This window comes from Sipha flava, unplaced genomic scaffold (assembly GCF_003268045.1).
Source record: "Sipha flava isolate LNK unplaced genomic scaffold, YSA_version1 124_pilon_pilon, whole genome shotgun sequence".
In the NCBI taxonomy this organism is placed as follows: Eukaryota; Metazoa; Arthropoda; class Insecta; order Hemiptera; family Aphididae; genus Sipha; species Sipha flava.
Window position 1 is genome coordinate 1,606,288 of NW_020271750.1, and position 22,655 is coordinate 1,628,942.

The 22,655-nt window shown below is 33.1% G+C and overlaps 1 protein-coding gene across 3 annotated transcripts in view; it reads left to right on the forward strand.

Annotated features, from left to right (window-relative positions):
- LOC112694202 (chaoptin) overlaps positions 1-22,655 on the forward strand; it is a 104,651-nt gene that overhangs the window by 29,818 nt on the left and 52,178 nt on the right. Inside the window, exon 1 of one of the 3 annotated variants that reach the window (XM_025569606.1) lies at positions 3,619-3,701. The exons of 1 other annotated variant lie outside the window; for it this stretch is intronic. The gene's annotated coding sequence lies outside the window, so the exon portion shown is untranslated. Of the gene's footprint in view, positions 1-3,618; positions 3,702-21,863; positions 21,920-22,655 lie in introns of those variants that run through there. One more of the 3 variants, XM_025569607.1, reaches the window with a different exon arrangement.

A 22,655-nucleotide genomic window follows, 5' to 3' on the forward strand; every position in this document is an offset into this window, starting at 1 on the left:
TCGTTTTTCCCTCTCTATTTGACGAGTATTTTGAAATTGTTTAGTTATGAAAAGCATAATTTTTTATATCTCAGGACGTCCCGAAGAAGAATTTTTTATAAAAATTTCAATGGATACAAGTCGCTTGTCGAACTAGCAGAGATAAAAATAATAATTAAAAAATAAATATTTTATTTAATATTACAATTATTATAAATTTATACTGTGGCATCAAATAACGATCGATAGTAAGTTTCAAAGTATTGACAAAGTTTTTAAATTCTTCGAGATACTTAGATAGAATGGCAATAGTTCAGAGGTTGGAGCATTAAAGCTGATGGGTATAGTAAGTAACATTGGCATCAACGACCGTTTATCAGTGAGAATATAAACTGTTGTGGAGGAAAGGGCGAAAGCCGAGTTTTCTGTTTTGTCGTTTTCCGCTTATTTATGGCGTAGAGAGCTTTTTGTAGATTCCACGTACCCTTTGTAAGAGGCCGTGTTAGCAACTGCGCAGAGAGCGCGTTTGGCAGCGCTCGTTAAGTGCATAATTATGGTCCAATGAGCGGATCAGTCCGCCACCATTTCGAGGTGTATCCCTCTTAGGCCACTCCACCAGGGAACATTAAATATTTCCAAGTCGTATTATAAAAGTAGTTTCGATATCTGTTTTTTATACACTTAAGCGTCTGCAACTGTAAATATCACGCATTATCCGTAAGGTGTTGACTGTATATACATTAGAGTATTGAAAAATACAACAACATTACTATGATAATGGTCAACGTGTTATTATCGTTATTATATCGGTGACGATTTTATGGTACAAAAACGTTATATTATCTTTCAGAAAAGGCGTACAAGTCGACCGATAAAACGATTGTTCTCGATGTCGAGAAATTAATATTACCTTATATTTTGCTGCGCTTCCAACCGTCGAGTTATAACCCCTTTACCCCTTGTCCTTTTGCACAGTCGTTGGCATGACGCATGACGTGCACCATTTTTTTCCCGTCCCGTGCACGTACCTACGTGTGCAGTGCGGAAACGAACCACTACCCCGTACGGAACGGCACTACAGCGAATATCTACGGCGGATTTGGAATATCGTAAATTATTTTCAATAAAATAAAATCTTTCCAAATGGAACGCGCACAGCGGTTCAGACGAAGACCGATTTACCGTCACGGAAACGTAACGAGTTCAGGTGTATTTTAAATCTAACACGTCGCTAGTTTATCGACCAGTATAACAACATAAACATTTCAGGCATAACACAAAGAATAACCATTATTTACCATTATTTTAAAATACATGATTATAAATAAATAGTCATCGTTGGTTCGGCACAACATTTTTTTCTTTTTTTTCATATATGTTTCGTCCGCAACTCTTGCGGTGTTTATTAACTTTACGTCCGCGATCAGTGCGTTGACACAGTCCGAACCATATCCGTAAATCGTATGTTAAATTAACGTCCACGGTTTGTATGTTATCCTTTTAGATTTAGTCCGCAACTCGTACGGTTTACATTACTTTGTACGCTATTCGGAGACTCCAAACTTGGGCGACATCGATACGCGGTGGCGAAACATCTCGTCGGCGGATGTTCAAAGGCGTAACGGTAAACGATTTTTTTTTTTTTCAAGAAAATAAAAACAGTCTTTGGACGTTTTTCGGCTCATATAATCGGCATTCGCTACGGCGTTCTCATCAACATTAGCCCGCCGGTACGCGATGTGGTTTTGCGGTCCACACGCATTTGAACTTGACGTTCGCGTTTTTACAATCGAACAACACGTTCAGAGTTGACAACGGGTCGAGAGTAGGATTATTGATCGTGTTTTTTTTTTTTTTAATAATGCGAGTTTTCGGAGCCGTATTGTACAGCATCCCGGCGATGTGCACACCCACGGGTCCCGGGATAACAGTCCGGAAACGGGGAACTGTCGGCCGGCGTGGAGGGTCATGGCCGGCAGATCCGCAGCTAGGTCCATCATTACGCTTCAACCGTATTAGATGTCAGAGCTATCATTTTTATACCGTTGCGTGGCCGTCTGAACGTCTGAACACCGTACGTGTTTTACCATATCGTCTACGAACCATCGGGACATGTCTCTGTGATGCTTACTTCTGCGCATCTCGAAAACTGTAGATTTTCGGTGACGTGATCATAAGCGAACGTGGACGTCCTGCCATTGGATTTCGTTCTTCTCCGAGTACAATATGAAAACGAAGGGTAACAATAAATGATTACCTTCGGTTGTCTCGCATACGTTTCATAATTTTTTATTTTACGTTTACGGTATATCGTAGTGAACCACCCTTAATTATTCGTTTTAATAATTTTATCGTGCTCATCGATGCTTAGTACACTATTTTAATAGCAAAACCGAAACGATCAACTGTCTTGTAGAATGTCCTCTATGCAGTATAATTATGTTATAAAATTGTTGTTTAATTAAACGAGGGCGGCACGTGCTGTTTAAGTACTACAATCAAATTGTATCTTCGCCTTTTGTTCTATTTATTACGAATTCGTTTGAATGCGGCTTTTTTTTTTTTTTTTTTTTTAATCGCAACGATGTTTAGCTACAAATCGCCCATGTACACTGTGATAATATCCTTCCAGGACGCAACAACAAAGAGTCTGAATATTTTCCACTTCGAAGCAATCGCGTTAATAGATTTTATAAGATTAGTCATATAATTAAATGAACGTATACACTCGGAATAAATTAAAAACGGAATAAGAATTATTATCAAGTATATCATCATGTTTTACGTTTTAAAGTATTTCGCTCGCCGACGAAACGCATCCCGTGTTGTATAAGAGCCCGGGCGGCTTGGCACATAACGGAATTAAAGCGCGAGTGTAATGTTATACTATTTAAATATTTATTCATATTACAATTTCGAGGCTGTGTAATATACATTTTTAACCGCTTTTCCCGTATATAATATCCTTGCGTACAAGCATATATTATTTTCTTGAACTTTAAAACATCGTATAGTTACACTAATCGCACATCACCTCCGCCAACGTCACGTGGCTCCCGAACGCTTCGATATATTATTTTCTTAAATTAATTTTATAGTTTAAACAAATAAATATGTTATTCGTATGTTTTATGTGACACCAAGCTTATATATATATATATATATATATATATATATATATATAACACAGTTCTTTATTATTATTATTTTTATTATATTATTTGAGAGTTTTTAATTATTTTAAATATAAAGTATGTATAGCATATTATAGTATGTATTGTATTTCCACGTGTACAATATACGTAAACATAATAATTGTTGGTTAATTAATATTATGTTCTAATACCATTTTAAATTTAAATTATATCATATCGTTACTACCTGAAATTATCGACCTCATTTGAATTGTATTTTCCATGATTATCAATCGCTATATCTATTGTAATTACTAATTTTATTTTATAAACCCCATCTCAAACATCGTTTGACTTGTCACCGCGACCGCAATGGATTTATCCGTCGCGTGATGGGTACGAAAAGCCAAAGCCTAGTTCTAACCGATGCCGTTCACTGACTTTCAGGTACGATAACAAGACCTATCCGGGCTGACGTGTGTGCCACAAAAAAGCAGTCTGCTTCTCGCATTCAATGTGCGTTATTTATACCGATCAATAGTGCGATAACTAGAGTTATTCTGACATTGCAACGATTGATATACAAAGGTAATCCATGGTGTAATGGTCGCAGTAATTCTGGCATTGTTCCGTTATTTATACCACGCGCCAGAGGACCATTTTCCCATTTAGTTGCATTTATCATCATTATTATGAATTTCTTTTGTATTATTGTGTCACTCTACAAGCTAAAATTAAATTAAAATTAATATTATTTCCAAAATCTTATCGAGGTGATGTTTTAAAACAGTTCTACAAACAACGCATACAGATATATACTCTGCTAGAAAAAAAAAAAAAGTGATATCCGCAGAATATATCATATACTCTTTCAAGAACGTTGACCAATCTAACCTATGCACACTACCCTCTCTAGTTGCGATATGATCGGTAAGCAAATCACGGAGTCCATTTGCGTGCTGTGCACTACATCAAAACTGTATTACACGCTATACACATGAGGTCTTTTAAGAATATGTAAACGCCAACAGAACCCGAGCGATTTTTTTCCTCTGCAAATCTATAATTGGTTTCCATTACAATACGGTTCATGAACAGCATCACAACATGTGTGTATACCTAACACTCGGATCGTTTTACGCATGTAATATGTATTGAATATGAACGATCTTTTCGCAGGGCTAACACGCCCACTTGTAATCACGGTACGTCTGCCACGGCTCTACGTATAGCAATCGTTTATTATTATTCACGATGGTTTTCGGCTGAATAATTTCACTTCGAAAGTCTAAAAGTCAGGGCCGACCGATATCGAATGCGGTGCGCCCGTTAAACCCGTACGCACTCGATTCATCGGCGCCGGCGGGGAAGGGGTGAAGGGTCGACGATGGGGTTGCGATTACGCGTGAACGTAGTTAGCGTGACAAAAGCCGTTCCACAAGTGGTAATGATATTTAGATCGTCATCTTAATTGGTTCGTAATGGCCGTGCATTTATTAATAATAAACGTCTACAGGACCCGGGGAATCGGATATGCCGAACAAAAATTATGTAGGCCATTAATCTTTAAGCAACAGTGCGCTGGTTGTGCTCCGCGAAATAAATGGCGATTTTCTCGATACAATGAGTTAGAAAACACGCGCGGAACGGGCTCTGCACGTACAAATGGTTCACGTAACGGTGTATACAACATAATATATGTGCACGAGGTTGAGGTAAAAAAAAAACGTATTTTGCGGAATTAAGGAGTCGATTCATGGAGCAAGAGATGGTTACAAAAAAAAAAAAAAACTTGAGACCCAACTTTATTTTCTGTTAGCGCGATGTACGACTACACGATATCATGACGTTATAAAAAAAAAAAAAAATCAAGTTTACATTGTTGAACTACGTGCATTGAATGTATGTGTAAGCCAAACCGTCCAAGAACCATAAAATTAAAATGCGTTATGAATTTATATGAAATTATTCATATGTAGAAAAAAAACTACAGACGATGCTGAATGAATGAAACGAATGAGGAAAAATTGAGCGAAAATAATGTCTACATCAAGTGGTATTGACGCCATTTCTGATAGTATTATAACTAGGGTTCGGAACTTGTTGCATTTGCATATTGCTTAATAATGACCACAGAATAGTCTAAGTAAAATTTAAATTTGTTGTAAGTCATAACAGATTGAAATACAAAAATGTTGATTGCATATTTTCGCATATTTTGCCGTTTTTTAAGTAAAATGCATATTTGGTAAATTTTGGCAGGTTAATTGTTATTTATACCATATTTACGCAGTTTTTGTTTTATGCTAAGTACATTTTTTTTAAAGGTTAACTTAATTTTTTTCTACTTTCATAATACGTTGTTCAACATACCTAATCACTCGTAATAAGTAATTGTTTCTCCGTATATCTCGGTTTATCAATAAAGATGAGATAATAACATTATTAACTGGATTTGGCAACTAGAGAAATACCTAATTATTCCTGCGTTTACTATTGTTTATTGACGATAAGTTATAAGTAATACAATATAAAAGGAAAATAAGAATTCAGTTTGTTTTCGTGCGTCGTGGCTTTTAAAATCGTTATTCTTGTAGCTCTCATAATTTTAAAGATGCTGAAAATAACGAACGTATTAGACTATACATCACCGAGTTTGGAGAAAAAAATTTTCATTGTAGGAGAAGATGAAGAAAACGAAATCGAACATACACTTCAGTAATACAATATAGTATAATGTTGATAGCGTTATTGTTGTCAAAAATAACTAATTACAAAAAATTGTCTAAATTAAAATGAATAAATTAAATATTTTAATTGACGTTTAAAAAAAATTCAGTTGTATATTTTTGCGCATATTTCGGTTTTTTAAGTGCATATGTGCATCCATATTTCTTACAATTTGTATGCAATAAGTCCCGAACCCTAATTATAACTATTTATTTATTTATTTTTTTAATTTGAATTAGAATATAATGTTATTTAGTGCCAAACATTTACCAAACGTAACGTTCTCTGATTTGCACGTGTGTTGCGGACAGAAACAGTTATAAAAAGTAATAATTTTATTGGTGAGCGTCAATCAACTCGCCGTAAATCTCAAGCTTCGCAATCAGAAAAAAATGCCAAGCAATGGTACAAATTGTGTTAATATGTATTTCTATAAAGAACGCAACCGGGTAACGGTTTTGCTTTTCTACTCGATGACCACGTAGAAAATCGGAACGCCTCAGATGCGCGTAACGTTATTTTAAATGTTATATATACAACACAAGAAAATGTCTCAAGTTTAGTTCGATAATTTGATTCAACACACGTGACCGGCATGTCGTGGCATCTGTATAAACGAGTTAATGGTGAAAAACACAAGTTCGAATTTAATGTCGACAGGCCTCGGACAGATCTTTCCCGGTTGCGTGGACAGCTGCATCAGATAAAAACCAACTGTAGATAAGTAAAAATATAACTACGCTTGATAAAAATTCAATCATTAAAGTAATCGTCAAATCATACTTGTTAAATATTATTTTATAATATCGTGTAATTAACCAAAGAAATTTAAGCTGAAATGAAACAAAGTATAAAAAAAATGGAACTCTGTTCCTTTGGTCAAAATTGTATGTTCAAGGTTCAAGAAAAATTAGAACTTATTTATAATATCTGTGTTTTCTATTATTGGTAAAACACAATCCTATACCGTAAAAAATGCTGAACCCAATACCGCATAGATTTATGAAAACTTATTTATTTCAATTTATTAAATAAAAAATTAATCGAGTATCAATAATAAATAATAAACAATATAAAATAAATTTAATAAATAAAAAATATATTACCATTACAAATAATGTAATAATTTCATATTGGTTAAAAATTTGTTTTTTAATACACTCCAATACTAAAATTTCGTCTGATAATAATAATGAGTTCTGATACACCAAATCACCTTCTTAATATCAATCACATTTCCACTGTATTACTTCAAAATTTATTAAAAAAATATAATAAAAAAATGAAAAATATAAATTTAAAAACAAATATGTACATTATACTAGACATCTTAATAAATAGTTTTTATACATACAACTTCAAAAATAGATTTATGTGGCATATTAAACTTTAACTGAAGTTGTTTGGAAAATAATTCAACAACGTTTATCGTTCCATTCGTACCATTAGGTTTTTCAAAATCAAGATGGTTTAAATGTGTTTATCAATTTAATTTTCAAAAATTTTCAAGTGCGGAAAATGTTGTGTATTTCGATTTTTTATAATATACGAGTAGTTAAAAGTATCAGAAACAAAATTATTGGATTGATACATACATAAATCAAAAAATATTTTAACCACTCTTTTATTTCTGAATTATTTTATTTGCAATATTTGTTCAAGTTTGAAATGGAATTTATTTTCTAATTTTATGCTCAGCATAAATGAAACGAAAAATAACTTGCTTTAATTGTAATATTTTTAAACACTGAAATCACATTTTTTGCGCTCCGACTAATAAAATTCAAAAAGCAATAATCATGGAGTTAAACTGTTTTCTGTTGATTTGAAGCATAATATTTTTATTCGCATACCAATATAACATTTAAAAGTTTTAGAGTATGGGAAACCGAAAAACCAATAAAATGTATTAGCCTCTTGTTAAACTATGTAACGAAAAAAATGTTTTGGACAGTATGCGAAAATATCGTAGACTATCAGAGTTTCTGTATTGTTGCAGAAAAATGATACACTGGTTTAATAATTTTTATTATTGCATCCTCAGAGCGAACAAATATTTCTTTAGATTTATTGTTAAAATGTATAGCTTCAACTTTCTGAATAAAATCAGTTATAGATAATCGGTAACGGAGCTACGGGTGTGCGAGTTGTGGGGTTGCTCAGGTTACCACGCTTCCTGGGGCCCCGCAGTTAACAAAAAGTCGAGAAAAAAATCTGTAGTTATTCACGATTTACTATGAAAAATCGGGGCCCCGGAGTAAAATTTACAAGTATGAACCTGAAAACCGTTTATTATTGTCAAATACTTAAAATTAAATTTTACCTTGAAGTAGTCGTAATCTTGGACATGCTAGATAACGATTAAACCGGTGTTTCCAAATTGCGTGCGAATATCATTATTTAAGATGAATTGCGTGCCCGATTTTCTCGCGACACAACCGAATTGCGTGCCGCGGTTTTTTTTTAAATTTATCAATTTTTAATGCATATTTTTGATATAAGTTTATATTTTTACGCATTATTATTTAAATAGAAAATTGTTAAACAACCTTAATTGACTAAAAAATTTTCAAACGGATCCTCCAAAGCTTTACGTTTTAATTTATTACTTACTTTTTGTCGAGTTAAAATATTTACATCATCTTTTTCGTGGTCATGATTTAATACACTAAAAATAATTTCACTATTTTCATTTAATTTAAAAAATGATTTACACATACGTTTTGTGCATGCCTATCTTTGAATATTATTATTTAAATATTTGTTAAAATGAAATTTATGGCCATCAATTAAATATAGTTTTTTATTTTTTTCACTAAACATAACACTAATTTCCATTTTTTTTTTTCGTCGTTAGGTCAATTTGATTGCTAACTATTAACTGATTGTCGAAAATTACAAATTGTGTATATATTGTTACATACTTATCAAATTATGATAATTTCTAATCGTTATTCACTAATCTAATCTCATTCCTCGGAGAAAACCCATATTACTATCGAATTTACTATACTTAACTAAATATTACTATATTAAATTTACAACAGTATAAACTCAAATGATCGGCAAAATCCGGTCGTCTATTCAAACTTGTACGCGTGCAATTCGAATGTGCCACGAAAAATACGCGCACGCAATTCGAACCTGTTCCAAAAAATACGCGAACGCAATTCGGTTGTCAACCAACATCGCTTTTTTTTTTTGGCATACAATTCGGATGCAGCCAATTAAACACTACGTCGATAGCGCGTAGTGAATTATTTACAGAAAAAAAAATAATTAACATAATTGTAAAATCATAAGATTCTTCGCTTCACCCAGAATTTAAAATATTTTTATAATGAATTTGTACTTCTTGAGAACACATAGTCATAATTTTCTAAATAATTCTTAAACCAACATTTTTTATTGATAAGAAAATAAATAAAATGGTAATTTTTATTTGTATTATAAGGTGATAACGCTTTTGTGATATCTTTTGAGCATTTGATTGAAGACTTCAGTCAGAAAAAAAGTAGAATTGTTTATTTTTGAAAACATATGTAACCATAACTGTAATTTAAATACAGATTCATACTGTACCTTGTGTTAATATTATATTTTATTCTTAATCTATTTAACTTTTTGTTTTATTTATAGATTGTTTATATATCCTAACAGCTATTTTATTTAAATTAATTAATTATATAAACGAAAAAACAAACGACTCTTTGAATAAAAAAAAAAACTGAAATGCATCAGAGGTTGTATATGCAATCTATAGTCGCTAAACAGCGGCAATGATGGTTATCTGCTCTAAAAAGCATTAAAAATTCATAATTTTGAACCTAATTAAAAATAAATGAATACCCCCAATACGGTAGTAGGAGCATCACAAATCACGTGCCTCACAGGGCCACACGATAGCTAAAGCCATCACTTTAGATAATTAAATGATAGGTAAATTGTTGCGTCATTCTCGATACATAGATTTTCGAAAAGCATTTATGTCATGTGAATGTACCTAGAAGTGTTTGAAGCTCGACAGTAATTTTATAATTATTTTCAATCGTTTTACGTTCAACAGTTGTACAAATAGTTTTCAATATTTTTATTTTATTTTTATTCATTTGTTTCTGTCGCGTGTTGGTGATCATTAGCGTGAGTTGAAAAATTATTTTCTCGTTATTGTTGATAATTATGACGATATTTTTAATTATTTTTTTTTTTTTTTGCACATATCACCAAACAAAATCACCCGAACTTTTATTAGTTCAAAAATAACAAAAATTAAAATTTTCATATTAAATTTAACTATTTTCACGAATTTTACCCAAAATTTTAAACATATTGAATTTTATGTCTCGAGAAAAAGTAGAAATGTAACTAAATACAAATGTGTATACTAAAACAATGATTCCCAATTATTATAAATCTACGGACTCCTAGCTAATACTTAAACTATTTTGGTAGTCCTTTTTTTGTAAATAGATACTTATTAAAAAAATGTATTTGATTAAATTTTTGACTTTACAAAAAACATTATTACAATAACCATTTTCAAATTAATTATGAGTTAATAAAATTAATTTTCGCATTGATTTTCGAGTTTATTAAAATCTTTCTTTTTTCTTCATAGTATCGTCCAAATCCAGCAACGTGTTTGATATTTTCATTTTTAAATCGGTGACAATATTAAGTTTATAACGATATTTTTTTTTAACGTAACTAGGTAGAAAAAGCTTGTTCACATTTATACGTTGCCCAAAATAAAGTTTGAAAAAATAGTCAGAAAAATACCCAACATTTCAAACGACTACAAATTTAATGATTTCAATAAAATAAAACAAAAAGAAAAAATAATTTCAGTACTTTGCAACCACGGAATCCCTTGACATCAACACATCACACAACTTTTAAAAAAATACACATTTTATAAAAAAAATCTAAGCGTCTATTTTTCGTCATAGCAAAAGTATCTAAAACCTCATATATGTTATTATACATATCAATATCTCTGGTTCATTAATTAAACATAAATCGGACAGCCAGTCATTATCCAACAGAATCATAATTTTACTCTTCTTAAAGTTGAAAAACTTTTTTTTTGCTCTATCGACGCTTACTGGTAAAGTTGTCTATATAGTAATGTTTTTAAATATTGATACAATTGAGAAATAGTTGTACTTAAGAGAATTCTTAGAACTGGGGTGGCCATGGCTCTCTCCCCCTCCCTGAAACTACGCCTGAAAAACGCAGACCACCAATTAGGAACCACTGCACTTGGGTTTAATAAATTTGCATCAATAAGTTATAATATAGCTATTGTACAGTCATGTATATATATATATATGTATATATATTATATATTTAAATACACATTTATGAATAAGTGACGATAACCACCCCCGAGCATTTACCGGGAATGTGTATGAGGTTAGGCTATCAAGCATTTAAAAATCGATGTACAGTAAACGTCTAGGTAAAATTACACTTTTTAGAAGTATAGTTTGAGTTCAAAAAAAGGGAACAACGTATATTAAATTATTAGATATGATATTTTGACTTATATAAAATTTGTGTTACAATAATACTGTTAAATTATATCAATTTTCTGAATAATAATAGGAATTTGACATTGTTTTACGAGAAAAAGAAAAAGTGCTTTTTGAACTATAAATAAGGAAACCCTTCTTAAAGAGAACATTTGAGAAAGCTACGGTTACCAAAATCGTTCATCCTAATGACAATTTTTATATCTACATAACACTGTTTAAAAATAAAATTTGATATCCATGAGGTTCAATCATTTTTTCTTATGCTAAACTGAAATATCTAGACTCCTTGCTATGACTGTCGAAACTATCTTTAGTACGAATATATTTATTTAATTTATGAATGGTATGCACCTTATTTTATACGTAATTATGTATTCAAATTGAAGCGAAAAAAATATATTTTACTGGCAACCAAACTTGAAATTGTTTAAAAAGTGTGTTCATATTGATATCAATGCATTCATTGAAAATGAGTATAATAACCAACACATGTTCAATTCGCTAACCAAATAGTATCGTATTAGATAAATAGTTACATAAACTCATACATTTTGATGATAAAAAAGAAAAAGAAAATACAATATTTTTGTAGATGTATCCGTCGTGTATGTAAAATTGCGCAATTATCGGGGTGGGTGGTGAGGTATAGTATAGCTCTGCGACATTTAAATATTACGGTTATTTAAATTTTTTAGTATGCTATTTATTATATTATAGTTATCGTTTATAATTTGTCATTGTGTCATATTCTTAAGGAAAATAATAAACACACATTTATAATATTTTTTCAGTTTTATTTTTTTGGTCATTTATTTATTATTATTATTATTATTATTATTATTTATATTTTTTGTACTTTAATTCCATATCAAACAATATTGTTTAGATTAATAATTTAAACAAAATATAATATTAAATCGTTCATAATATAAGCGGAAAAAATTTAAAGTAATAAAATTACAATATTTAATGGGTGCACGTTAATAATAACAACAATATAATTCAAAATTATATGACATTAAAACGATTATATTTTTACGCTTTATTTTGTAAACGTATCTGAAGAAAAAAAAATAAATAAATATTTTAACTGAAGTTTAACTTTTTTACTTAAAAAATAAATAATGGAATAGTGGGTACATCCCGATAATATATTCAAACATGAATATATATTTTATAACAGTAGAAAACGTTATGGAACTCCTGGGATTTTTTTGTAATCAAAGTAGCTGTAAATGAATTTTGAACGATTACACCGCCTTGAAGTACACATATAGTGCGTTCTTCCGTATTCATCTAATATTAGATAATAGAGGATTTAATCACCTATGTTCACAACATTCTAGAAAAATAGAACGATTTATCATTATAATAAATAATACGTCAAGTGTAATCAAGTTTCAAGGGAATAAATATTTTCTCGAGACGTCGAAAGTTACGGGTTAACTTGATAACGTTCAAAGTCTAATTCGATTTAAAGTTTTGAAAAATCAGTAATATATATTTGGAATGGTACATACGAGTATGGTGTATAATTTTCAGACCAACATGATGAAAAATTCAAAAACGTGTTATTCTCACACAACGCTAAGTTTTCGGTATGAATATTTATATTTAACGTGGAAAAGCGTCTTCGGGAGAAATTCATAGTGCATAGTACATTTACTCGAAGCTATAGTATTTTATTTTAACAATGTAACATACATTTCGAACATAAACAATATGTTGATATCAGCACACAAACCTGTGTTCAGTAAATTGAGCTTTTTTTATCTGCGGCTCTAGTATTTTTAATTATTAGATAGAAAAAATATATATGTGTATAATACATTTCTTGAGAACCTTCTAAAACAATAGCAAGTATACAATGGCGATTCGTGTACACTCTACGGAAAAAAAAAGGAATATGAAGTTTTTGTTCTTTCTACTATTCTGTTATATTACCTTTTTGTTAAAATCCAGAACAGTTACATACATACACATACACACACGTAGATATACAATATATATATATATATATATATATACAAAGGGAAAAAGAGAAATAGGGAAGAAGTGGAAAATAAAAAGTGATGCAGTACTTTTTATTCTCAAAAAAAAAAAAAAAAACCATTATTTTATTTTATTATGCCTCGTAAAATCGTATTAACGGGATGATTATTGGATGATAAATACTTTAGCAAATACGTTGTGTACAACATTGTATCAGATACAACGAAACGGGGTTGGATCACATGGAGTATCTTATTTTATTTTCCACCAACTACCTGGGTCTCGCCATAAGTAATATAGGCAGTGGTTATTACTAGTTCGGAGTGACAATTCATGTTTTAAGTATTATTTAAACACGATGATGTACGACGATAAAATGATTAATTTTTCAAACGTTATCGGAAAAATTCAGAAAACTAACAAGAGGTGTTTTAAATTTTTTGAGTCAAATTCGAGACTGAAAATCACTTGTATAGCTCTTTATCGATAAGTGCCCAATATTTTGTGTTATTAAAAATGTTTAATAAAATCCACATACACGCGTAAAAGTGTGTACCGTGAGATGTTCGATTGATCTTAGTCGCGTGACGGTATTTTAATGTATCTTTGAATTTATTCCGTCGATAACACCGTGAACTATATTTTAGGTCAGCGATGACAAAAGTGACAATAACTAAACACCAGTAGAATATACGAATTCTTTATCTCTTATACGTACAACGTGATACGTTTGTGATCTGCTAGAACAGATCGATGATGGTCGGTATCAAAGAACATTTTCTCTTTCAAAATGTCAAGTGCGAATGTATTATTAGAACAACTATTTATTAATTTATTATTATTGTTTTTCATTCTGGTATGCAATTTTTTTGAAGAGAATAATCCGGTCAAATCGATTATTAAATACTTAACAAGTACTTTTGTATAACTGGTACAAAAAATTTAAAGAACGACATTTTACCGTGCTCAATTGGATGAATTTATTTAAAAGCGTATTGATATGTGCAAGACAAACACACGTGCAATGTGATCTACAGAGTTATCAATCCTATCCGAATTCGAGTTTGAGCCTCATTGAAAGTTCAAAGGCATTCCAAAGCCCATTACACACGAGATTAACAAGAACCGATATGTTGGCGCACGAATGTGTTACACACTTTTGTTACAGTCTTGTACAGTTACGCGGTGGAAAAATAGTCACCAGTAATCTACGTTTAAGAGTGACGGAAGTGTACGGTCACGTACTACACCTCCATCGTTGCAACATTGAAAGTCGTAGCATGACGCGATTAGCGAGTAGACACAATAAAAATTAAAACTCACTTCTCATATATTTCATTGACACGGTAGGAAGGAAAATGTCATTAATGTTCAATACGCTTTAATCCAACGAAAAATGTGTTATGACACGACCAAGTGTCTCTAAAGAATCCTTAGGGTCTCGATGCGATACTACCCCGGTAAACCCGATAAGACTATGGACTACAGAAACCTCGCTTAATATATTGCTTTTTTTTTATATATATATATATATATATATATATATATATATAAAGCTTTTGGTCATAAATATAAACTCGATCGATTTTACCGATTTTCTATTCCTCACGAAATCACCCTTACAGCAGACGCCTTTATTGTCCATGCGTCATGTTTTATTTTATATAAATATAGTCGTATTTCAACTTTTTTTATTCATTTATTATTATTATTTTTTTTTTTTAACCTTTTGACTGATAGGTACGAGAGGGAATAATCGTTACGTCATCAGCTAAAGAACACGTAGTCACGGTAATATTAACTATTCAGAGGAAATAATCCGCTTAAAAAATTATGATTCACAATCGTGTTTCGGGTGATAATTTTTTTTTTTTTTTTTTACGGGAGGTTGACAGAACGCATGACGTTCAAACTGACAACGGACGCTCGGTCTAACTACCAGAACTTCTAAACGATGACGTTTCGTGAACTAAAACGTTATATTTTAATGTAATCCTGAACATTGTTCGATTTAGATTTTCATTTCACTGTTGACTAATTAATTTGATAACACGCTAAATGGTTTATTTTGTGTTCAATCAGCTACGGCACCGGCGCCGATGCAAGAAGTAAAATATCCTCCCACCAAAATAAAAATAAGAGTTTAAAACAAAATCATAATTACAAAACTTTTAATATCTATTTGACTTGTACTGTAACTAAGTTATAACTGGACACAATGACATAAAGTTTTCCTAATTTCTCGCTTTCAATGAAACAATAAAAATATATCTAAAATGAAAAAAAATCTTCATATCGTCGATCATATGGAAAAAATAAAATATTGTTCACTGATAACAACAAATATTAGTTAACATTTTTCAATCTGTTGAAATCGATAACAATTTTCAGCAAAAACATCTAGCTTAAGTTTTTATTTCAGGGCTTTGCTACCGGTGTCATTATGATTTATCAGAAACTCTCTAAATTCAATGTGTTTCACTGGCGTCGAGAAATATTCGTAAATTAGAAACAAAAACAAAATACTAACGACGATTTTATCAATCAATACAGTTTTAATAAATGTATCAGAATACTAGAAGATCTGCAATAACAATGTATGCAAACATCCTGTTTGTAATTTGATCATTTGTCGTGAACTGTCATCTTAATGGTGGTACTTTTGTGACTTCTGGGCAAGGACTAAACCAAAAAGAAAAAACCGCTTTTTCGTGGTCCATCGTAGAACACGATGCCACTAAAATAATAATTTATCGGCCAATCCCACAAACTTATTAAAAACTAAACGACGACAGCAGTCTCTCTATCATCTCTGATGTGATTTTATAACATTTTTACCACAGTTGATTCACGCGAATAGTACGAATAGTAGTTGCGCGCGGACTTGTAGCTGACACAGCGAATCGGTGTGAAAAAAATTCGATTATCGACCGCAGCAGAGGCTGATGGTGAGTCGGTTGTCATATTGTTAATATTGCTCCATCTTATTTACGTTTGCAAAAGCCATAACGAGGGTTGTTTTAAATTCGAATTTTTAAGGATTTTCTGTTTCTTAGGAGTAGATAAGCAGTATAAATGATTTTTCGTCGAAATGCTGAATTGTGTTCCATATTTTATTAACGATAAAACATAATAATATTAATACAACTTTCATGTGATTTCCGAGTAGATTTACAGTGCCAAATTTTTACACTGCCGTTTGGACTATACCAGTGGTTCTCAAATTGTGCTTTGCGGAACCCTAGGGCTCCGCGAGAGAAGTCTTGGGGCTCCGTGGGAATATATTAATTATCTAAATTTAAATATTATTACATTTCTTAGTTATTGAGGAAAAACACTGGTAACCTGAATTATGAGTTATACGTTTTAGTGACACCAATTTTATTTACAATTAAGACTTCTGATAAAATTTGGTTATTATGACTTCATAACTTGGCTGGTAGTTTTATAAAATTAAATGAAGTAAATTTATAAATACTATGTAAAATGGTCAAAGTCTTCACAGCAAATGACAAAATCCGAACTTTAAAAAAAATGAAATTTAGAACTGTGTCTTTTTCTTAATCTGAAATATTAATAATTATTGTTGTCTTGAATATAAATTCCTGATTTTCAGGGCTCAGTAAATTTTTTGAAAACATAAGGGCTCCGCGGGCAAAAAAGTTTGAGAACCACTGAACTATACCATATTATATTGAATAGTTGACCCGAACCTCAGTTTTGCGTATGGTTATCACTACACGTTGTGTACGCGATATGTCGTTGATTCCGCGTAGTATATATATGTATATATATATATATTTTTTTATCTTTCGTTACTCCGTTAACTTTGTTCAACGTAGTGAAATAAAAACATACGGGATAGAGAGGTATTTATCCTGGGGGGAAGAAAATGACGTTTTAAGAGTATGAAAAATATGCTCATCAAAATAAACTGTTTCGTTGATATTTCAACGGTATATTATAGTATACGCAACAAACCTAACCCAACCAAGTATTCGTTTTTTATTTAGTAAAGTAGCACTATTGGACTTCTCGACTTCTGTGTTCTAATTACATCGTCAAATAATGTTGTATTCGTTCGGATGAATCAGTTAGACGTAGATGTTTACCGATTAAATTCAATCATAATTTTCCCAACCGTGTACAGTTACGTACAAACAAACTGTAATCTATACAATTACCCCTAACCCCGTTTGACATTTGTATTATAAGTGGTCGGGAGGGGATAAGTTTGCAGAGCCAAACAGTCGTATAACTTTGCCGATGGTGCCGAACATTGATCGTGCGACGGCGTCGCATTACCGATTCACGCGCGGTCGAAGATTCCAAGTCCTCGGGCGTTGTTCTGCGGCGGCGACGACGTGCGATCGTTTTCGGCCGGTCGGTGGTCCGTGCGCAAAACGGCGGTCTCGCAGCAACAAACAATCCAAAACAAACGAACGTTTTCGTTGGACGTGCGAGGGCGCAAGATATCGTTTGGCCATTACGTAAATAACAATAGGTGATTCGTCTTCGGACGCGTGACGTGATATTTATTATCGATATTGCGGGACGATACTGCACGAAGAATCGCAGCTGCGTAGCGCGACGAGTGTTTGATGATACGAACGGCCACAACGCGTACAAGGTTTTCTCTCTCTCTCTCTCTCCCTCGTGGTTGACAGTTAATCTCCAAGAAAACTTATAAGCTGACTAATACGTCACACGGATTGTTCACGACGATACGCGCGGCTAGAACATCATTGCACCCAGAGCCGTGTTTAACAGGAGTCAGGGGGGGGGGAGCAATCGTCCCAGGGTGGTAAGATTTTGAGGATCAACATAAAATAAAAAATGTATAATTATAATTTTTCTTTTATAACTGTATAAAATAGCTTAACGCGTAGTCCTGATTGCACCATTTTACGATATCGCGCTCTGAAATATTTCCTGATTTCGATTTTAACACGCGCGTTCTTACACCGTAAGTGTTCTGCGTAACGGGTTACGATCGCGTTCCCAACGCGATTCTTTCGAGCGGTGCGCGAAGTTTTCAATCGCACTTTTACGTTTTTGCAATCGCGTTTTTTTTCGCCATTTATAATTTTATAATATATCTTAAGACACGGTCCGAGAAAACATTGACGAGTTCGTATAAAAGCTTTGAAGAAAAAAAAGATAAAAAAACATAAGATTCATTTAAAACATTTTTGCTAGCAAACGTTGGTAGAATAAATGATTAAGCTTAAATTAACGTGACCGGCACGCAACACAATATCATCATAGCACAGCGTGACACATTGTGTGCAGTGGATTTCTAACTAATTCGACTTCATATGCATAACGTTTTACCGAGTGAAAATCAAATCAATCTCGATTGTATAGTAAATCTACGTGGAAATGATTAGTTTTCAACAATCCGACTGGTTGTCGATAAATATGTCTATTCCGGGTAGGCGATTGGACGTAATAATCTTTACGAGCGTTGAACTATAACCGTCGGGCGTTTGAAACCATTCGGTTACCGGTCGTACGGTACACGGTCGTAATCGAATTTTTTACCGTTCGTAAATTGATTGCTCGCCAACACAACAACGCGTTCACCGCTTTTCCGTGGCACACACTCGTGTGTACAGGGTACGTATGCGATACGTGTACGGTTGAAATGCAAAATAAAATAATAAAACCGAGTGCACGCGAAAGCTCCCGCAGGAAATTAGTTTCGTTCGGTAGGTGCTCCGGTGCTACGGCCAATGACGGCCGCGAGGGAGACCGTTACGCTGCCGACCCGCGTAAAACCGTCTTGATTTATTGCCACTCTTAACAACCTGTGCCGTGTTCTTCCCGCCACTACAAACGGTTTTTGTTTCTATTTTTTTCCGTGGACCTCCGCTAGCTACCCTTTCAATTCTCCAAAGAATAAATAATAAGACGTTTGTCTCTCGCCAATTTATCCGTAACCCCACTCTGCACGGAATGTGTGCAATTACGGAGAGATCTGTGCTTTGTTATTACAACGAAACAACGCTGGTCGTGGGTACTACGAAACATATTATTCCCATTATAATTATTATATTATTGTTATTATATTTTTCGTACACGAAACAGGTACTACGCCCTCCGTATGCTATTGTTTATTTTTAAGTAATTTACAAACGCGAGTACATCTTTTACAATGATTTTTACTGAAATTTAAGATTTAAGAAAATAAAAACGATATACTACAACACTACTATAGTTATAACGATGGTAATGATAATACAACAATCTATGAGAAAAATATCATTAAATAAAAATTTCTCTTCTTAACCCGAGGTGCTCGGTTGGTTCTTTTATTTTTTTAACAAAGGAAAAAAGCCGTGTGGATTACTGTTCACGATTCGAGTGCCTTAGGATAAGCCAGCACCACGCACACGATGTAACATTGTTATAAAGGTAATTTTTATACGCATGAAATTCGGATTCGAGTTCGTAAACAACATTTAGTGCAATATTATTGATATGCGAAATTCGTGACACAAAGTGAACTTAAGCTATCACACTAATTCGTCATACACCGTAGACCGGAAATATCAAACACGTCCGTTTAAAAATACAATATCTCACGCGATATCGATTTCGCTCATTATTTAAAGAATAGACTTTGTAACTGATGTAAGATTGTAACGTATCATATGATCGATGTGTTTTGGGCATACGCCGCAGTTGATTGCTACGTCGATGTAAAACAATATCTCGGTTTTCTAAACGTTCACCCACGACGACAATTGCCACTTTGTCAATTGTTGGCGAATTAAAACGTCTCGCGTCCTATCCTGCAGGCGTTTTATCAGCTTTGAATAAAATAAAATGTTGTGATTATCAGATGGCATGTGGTCCATAGCAGTCATGAATAATGCAACAGATTAGTTATGTTTATAAATAAAATGTTTGAAGTTGTTCCACAAATGGTCTTTTCACCGAATCGTTGTTTGCACAAAGCTAAAATTACGTAATTTAAAAACAATTATTGTATTGCTGGATATAGATCAAAAAATGTCTAGGATCTGTCCCATTTCCGGAAACCAATAAATGTAGTGGCTCTGGTTGCGGTACCGATGGTGTCAATTTGACTTGACCCCTCGTGCAACACAATCCAGGAGCTTCATTTTTAAAGATAAATGCGTTGCAATATTCGCACACAAAGTTCATCGTTCCAATAGCAATGATTTACTAAATTTGCTCGGAAGTTTAAATTGCTTACGGTATGAAGAGCTTTGGAAAGGTTTTACTGAGTAATACGAGTGCGTTTTTTCCAGTTTCGTCAATATTTAGAAGAGATGATTCTTAATAAATATACTACGGATACAACTCTTTATTGACTAATCACGATTAAGGGTAAAATAAGGACGCTAACATTTGAGTGGGTGATCGTGATTGTTTCTATAAATAGAACTATAATTTCTCTACGAATTTCAGGCAGAGAAAAATATTACGCGAGATAAAACCAGGATAACCATCTATGAAACGTTATACAATAGTGGCAACCCTTTTGAGAATCGCCTTCTTTTAATACTGATGAAACCAAATCAAATGCAGATAATTACTCAGTAAAATGCTAGGATTAGAAACATAGAATAAGAATTGACGCGATCCGATAGTAATTTATTCTGATTTCGAAACTCTTCTGATAAAAATTGAAAAAAAAGTGAGAAAAAACAACAACATTCCAACAGCATATGTCCATGAGCTATAGGTTATACTCGTATGTTAAATTAAATGAAAACGTGCCTACAAAATTATTGGAAGAATTGAATATACTCCAAACAGTTATCATCCACCGCAGGTCGGAGACGAAGAAAATATTTTTTTTCAACATTGACAGAGGAATGCATTAAAGATTCCATAACGAACGCACTCGAGTCACCCCTCGTACATAAATTATTAAAAAAAAAAAATTTAATGTTTTTTGATTTTAAAGAAAATTCAAGTGGATAAAAGCGTCATCTGCCTAGTTTTGGTGGGCGATTTGTGTACGAATTCCGTTCACAGGATCGATTCGGAGAAAGAGAAAGAGAGAGAGAAATCCAACGGACAGATGTACTTCAATCGTGAAAACCCAGCACTCGAGCCGGCGAGGACGCAATGATGATGAGATCGGTAAAAGGCTCGTGCGGGCGGCACCGTGTAACGTGCTTTGCGGGCAAGTCATAGAGTTCGATGTGCAATCGTCTGGCGGAGAAACTTATCAAAACATCAGTTAGTACGCGGGGATTAACCGCGGAGCCACCGTCGACAAATCCTGGCGCACAAAGAAGGAAAGTACGCAAAGGACGTGCGAAGGCGGCAATGTGACGGGTACGGTGAAGGACAGTGGTAGAGAATTCGTTTTTCGGCAACTTTATGTTTCGCTTAGGTTTAGCGGCGGTCGTGTCCCGTCGTCAAGGACGACAACAACAACTGAAACGTGTGTCATTTTATCTTCCCCCGCCGACCCACGCGATGACGAAATTAAGGAGGACATGTGTCAAGTGCGCGGCTATCTGTACAAGTGAAAAGACTTTAGGGCAACATGTTACAGCCACGGTGAGTCCGGTGAATAAACGGTATTAGAGTTTTTATATACGTGACGGGTAGGTTGTTTATACGTGTACAAGTATAGAGTAATCATTAACTCCCGGTATTTCCCTTGTTAAATTTGTACTGCGAAGAATTTCTATCATGGGGCATTGTCCATTTATTTCGTTGAATGCTAACGGTGTTCGTTGCATTCTACGATATTAGCGCGTTCACGATTTCACTCTATACCTTTGTGATAAACATCCACGCGAGTGTACCGTTTTTCGTACTCATTTACGTGTTACGGGTAATGTCAACGTTTGACTAATGTTGACATTGTCCGTGCATGGTGGCTTTATGCGTAATGTTTCGAGTATCGTATATAAACGTAAAATATCAACTATATTCGGACGACGGTAGAACAAATCGAACAATAGTTTTCGTTAATATTCCGTTGCTACGGCGTCACAATAACAATGCGTCCAACTGCCAGAGTTTAACAAATAATCTCATCCTAACTTATAATTTATTTAAACGATAAAGAGAAAAACCAGGTATGGTCTTATTTATTTGGACGATGTTTATGTATGCATTTACCAGGTATTCTATACAAATACAATACGCGATGCCGATCTGTAGTTAGTCGATTTTTATATGTAATACTCTTGAAAGAGATACTGCATTTTATTTATTTATTTTTTATTACTTTAAATTGAAACGAAAACAGAATTTTATCATTTATTTGAAAAATTGTGCTCTGAAA